The sequence below is a fragment of the Protobothrops mucrosquamatus genome, unplaced genomic scaffold (assembly GCF_001527695.2).
Source record: "Protobothrops mucrosquamatus isolate PMUCROS unplaced genomic scaffold, P.Mucros_1.0 scaffold780, whole genome shotgun sequence".
Taxonomy (NCBI): Eukaryota; Metazoa; Chordata; class Lepidosauria; order Squamata; family Viperidae; genus Protobothrops; species Protobothrops mucrosquamatus.
The window spans coordinates 262,629-267,778 of record NW_015387048.1 but is presented as its reverse complement, the minus strand read 5'-3'; the positions used below and the strand labels follow the sequence as shown (position 1 = coordinate 267,778).

General features: G+C 45.2%; 1 pseudogene; it reads right to left on the bottom strand.

Moving 5' to 3' along the window:
• Window positions 1–1,414: 1,414 nt before the first annotated feature.
• Window positions 1,415–5,150, bottom strand: part of LOC107289888 — a 22,074-nt pseudogene continuing 18,338 nt past the window's right edge.

The window sequence follows — 5,150 nt, the reverse complement described above, 5'->3', positions numbered from 1 at the left end:
AAATAATCAGGAGAAAAGCAGGTTCTACTCTTCTTGTGCATTTCATAGCAGACTGATCATATCAGCAAGTGAAGTTTGTGCACAGTTTGGATATTAATTATATTGGGTGATATATTTGCACCTAATATCAAAAGAAGAAAATGCCGAAAAGAAATGGACAGTCTTACTGTGTCACCAAGTTTCCTAAGGCAGGGTCCCCAACTCCCAGTCTGTGGACTGGCACCAGGCCGTGGCATGCCAGAAACCAGTCCACACAAACGAGAAAAGCCACATCCATGGGATGTAGGCAGCACTCGAAACCACACCCCCTCTGGTCCGTGGAAAAACCTCTCTCCATGGAACCGGTCCCTGGTGCCCAAAAGGTTGGAGGCCGCGGTCCTAAGATACTTACATTGCTTGCAGAAAGATATTTCTCTGTATTTCTTTTCCTTCCCCTGCCTGGACTAAGGGATGCAACATAGACTAGGGTAAATGAGTATAGATTGTGGTGTATGTGGGATTTATGGCGATGTCAAAATCTGCAAGAAAGTGGGCAAGGAGCTTAGTTACAGGTAGTCCTTGCCTTACGACAGAATTGAGACCCGAATTTCCATTGCTAAGCAAGTTGGTTGTTAAATGAGTCATGCCCAATTTTACCACCTTTTGGGCATGGTTTTAAGTGAATCGTGCCTTTGTTACATGAATCATACAGTTGTTAAGCTTCCCCCACTGACTTTGCTTGTTGGAATTCAGCTGGGATGGTTGGAAATAGCAATCACGTGATCCCGGGTTGCTGCAACTGTCATAAATATATGCCAGCTGCCAAGTGCCTGAATTCTGATCACATGACCATGAGGAGGATGCAGGGGTCATGTGTCATGGGCATTGTAACTTTGAACAATTGCTAAATGAATGGTTGTTAGTCGAGGGCCCCCTGGGCAGTATCCTCACAACAATGGTGTCACAATCAAAGTCTTGTCCCTTTAAGTATGTGGCATCTACAAAAAGAGCAGCGCTTGATTCTGTGCCTGCCATCTTGCAGATTTTTGATCCTTCTCCAATTCCTCTTTTGAGTACAGAAATAATTCTCTTTATTTCTAGCTTTTCTTATTTTATCTAGAGCAGCGCTCCCCAATCTTTCTGGCTTTGTGAACCAGCAGCGGCAGTGTGGTGAGGGGGCGGGGGGAGAAGGGATGGTTCTGTGTGAAAGTAGTGTCGCCTGCTGCTTGTGCAGCCCGGATCCAAATGGGCCACAGCCTGGTACTTGGCTGCGGACCAGGAGTTGAGGACCCCTAATCTAGAGAATCCAGGTCCTTTTTCCCAATCACTCAAACATTGCAGAGCCTTTTATCCCCCATATTGATATGTGCATTGCATCCTCATTTTTAATAGCAAACTCATTTATTGAAACAACAGTGCACTGCACAGGACTGTATTTTGCTATTTGACCAAGTCCCAAAGAGGATAATTTCCTGAGTCTGTCATTCTTCCTGGAAATGTAAACTTGTCCCTTTCATCTTCTGCTGGTAATGTGCATCAAATACCTCCCTTTGAGCCACTGTAAAATAGTTCTTCCAATCACCAACTGTACCTGAGGAAACAACAACGAAAAACAAGGGGAATTTCAGGATTAAGAAAAGTTTTGCATTACACCTGCAAAATCCATTCCACCACATTCCCTCCTAATTTGGGGAAGATCTGAGATCACCACCCATATTTTTTTTATAAAAGGCAGCTTTCCGTTCCCTCCAGCTTTTGCTAAAGAAGGCAGATCAGAATTGATCTACTGGTATGTTTGATCTCCAGACAATTTGTAGTAGGGTCCCAGTGATGAAGTTACCCTGCTTCTGCAAAATAATAATAATAATAATAATAATAATAATAATAATAATAATAATAATAATAATAATAATAATAATAATAATAATAATAATAATAATAATAAAAAAAAACAAAAAAAAACAAACAACAACAACAAATCCTGGAACATCTCTCATATACATCGTATGATTTCTGAATGGTTTTCCATACATGCTTTGGTTTTGTGTGTAACATTTGTGTCATAGCTAATTCTATGTGTTCTTCTGGGTCAGGATTAGACATCCTATGCGAATTCATTCACAAGTGCAACTTACTTATTCCCAAGAAAGGTTTAACAAGATGGCAGCCCAAATCAACTCCTCTGAAGAGCTTGACACATTTGGAGTGCGGTGGCTCACATCGTTAAGATGCTGGTTTGGAGGTTAGCAAGCCCGCATTCGAGATCTGAGTGCTGCTGTGTGGTGGGGTGAGCTCCTGTCATTTGCTCCAGCTCCTTGATGGGGGCATGAAAGGAGCCCCCGTGGGCGTCCCCCAGGCAATGGTGATATCACCGGCTAATCCTTTTAACTCAGAAGCGCCTTAAAGGGTGCCTCCGACATGAATGGGATGGGAGCTTGACACACACACACACTTGCCAAGGGCTAGATGCTATAAGGCAGTGATGGCGAACCTTTTAGAGACCGAGTGCCCAAAAACTGGCCCCGCCCCCCACCCCAGCCTGCCCGCAGGGCAACTCACCGCCTCCAGGGCCTGCCGCAGATCGCCCAGGCAGCCCAGCAGCGCCATGGCGGCCACACCCTCTGCCTGCGCCCCGCAGCATCAACTGTGCACGATGGGGCGTGAGGCCAGATTCTTGTCTATGCTGCCTGGCTGCCATGTTCTTGGCTGCGCTGCTCCGCATGGGCCACACTCGTGGGCGACTCTCCTCCAGGGGGGCTGCTGGTGAGGAGGGGGTCATGGGGGGAGGCAAGGCTGGGGCAATGGCACGTGTGCCCACAGAGAGGGCTCCGAGTGCCGCCTCTGGCACGCGTGCCATAGGTTCGCCACCACTGCTATAAGGTGCCATAGACTAGATGACTCTGTAGGCTTTGATATAAAAGCAGGTGGATAATCTGCTGCCCCAAATCTGAAGCTGAAGCCCCACTTGAATCATGGTTCTTAAATCACTGACACTGTTTCATGTTACATTAAGGCAGTAAAACATAGTAACGCTGAATGAATGTAGCCCTAAAACAGAATCTTTTCAAAAGAAAGACGTTCCCACTCTATCTGCTTCCCTCAAATTCAGGGAAAAACAAGAAATCGCTGTCTCATCCCCATGTTTGACTGGGTTTTCATCCATTCTATAGCCCTTAAACTTCACAAAAGTCTTCAGTGTCAACAGCCAACAAAACATTGCTTATTCCAGATATAAAGGTTCCTGACTTAGAACTAGTTTAAATGGCCTGCTTTTCTTCCTATTTTCAGGAAAGTCACTCTACAAATAAAAAAACCACCATTTTGGGTTCGATCTTACCTTTCCTCATGAAGGTGCTTTTCGACTTGTCAAAGAGGGCACTGGGTACATTTTCATAATTTGCCATGGGATTCTCCTTCATGATCTCAAATGTTGCCTTATGCACTATCTTCTGAATAACGTCTTCAGGCAAGTCGACTTCCAGGAAATCTTTTACACGGCGGACTTCATGGGCTAAAACCTAGCAGAAGACAGGCATGGATGGGGAAAAGGCCACAATGTGAGCAGTGTGAAATTAATTCACTGCATGCTCTTAGATGCTGAACAGATTGGTGAGACGATGCAGGGAAATGATGGGGGGGGGAATAGTTTTATCTCCAGAAGTCAAATCAGATGACCTTTGGATCTATTTTACCCATACAAGTAGTTCTTAACTTACAACCACAAGTGAGTCCAAAATTTCTGTTGCTAAGTGAAGCATTTGCTAAGTTAATTTTGCCCCATTTTACGACCTTTCTTGCCACAGTTTGTTAAATGAATCACTGCAGTTGTTAAGATAGTAACACGGTTGTGAAGTGAATCTGGCTTCTCCATTGACTTTGCTTGTCAGAAGGTTGCAGAAGCTGATCACATGACCCCAAGGCACTGCGACTGTCATAAATATGAGTCGGATGGCAAGCATCTGAATTTTGATCACCTGACCATTGGGGATGCTGCAACGGTCGTAGATGTGAAAAATGGTCATAAGTCACTTTTTTCAGTGCCGTTGTAACTTCAAACGGTCACTAAATGATCTGTTGTAAGTCGAGGACTACCTGTTTTTAATCTCCTAGCATCTCACAATTGTCCTGGACACTAACGTGGAGGAAGCAACATTTGATTTCAGGTGTGTGAGAACAACTTCAATGTGAAATGGACATTTCCTTATGATAAATGTGCACTTCGAAAAGATGTGAAGGCTGGGAAAGAGGAGGGATGGACTAATAAAAAGACAAGGGATAAAAAGATGGAGAGGAGGGAGGGTTGAGGGTAAGCTTTTACTCCTAGCCCTTTACGGCTTTCTTCACAACTCTTACTTCCCAAGTCCCAGTATCTTCAACAGCTTGGTGGGACACTTTACAACTTAGGATAGCTTCCAGTGTTAACCCATTCAGGTAGTCCTCAACTCACAACTGGTCACTTAGTGACTGTTCAAAGTTATGAACCTTTTCAAAAACATTTCCAGTAACTTTAGTGTACCACGATTCATCCCAAACATTGCATTTGCCCACCACTTAAGTCTTCGCTTGATTGAAATGGGAAAGACAACAATGGAACTACTATCCAGAGCTCAGCAAAATCTATGAGAAATGGTTGCTGCAACCTTGGTAGCTCAAGGCGGTGAACATACTTACTACTCCTTCCTCCTCCTATTTTCTCCAACAACTCTCTCAGTGAGTCAGCGTGAAGAAGTGAGTCAACTGGAGAGGCCAGGCTGCAAAAGAACAAGCTACAAGCTGCCTCAGGAAAGGAAAGGAGAAATTTAAAGGGACACAAACCTTCACAGGCTGTTGGGACATGGATGGCTTCGAGGATTGCTTTTGCCTTGCTTTGAGGACTGTTTTTGGCTTGCCCTGGGCCTGGGGACTCCCCCTTCGGACCTGCCTTGCCTTGGACTCTGTCCTGTTTTGCTGGACGTTGAGTGGAGCAGGCGGGACGAAAGGAAGTTGCTGTTACTGGAGACTGGCTGACATCGCTTTAGGCGGGCTGCTGTTGCTAGAGACTGACTATCATTGCTCTGGCTGCTGTTGCTGGGGACGGACTGCCATCGTTGTACACCGGCTGCTGTTGCCAGGAACTGTCTGCCATTGTCCCCTGTGAGTCTTTGCTACCTGAGACTGACTATCATCATTCC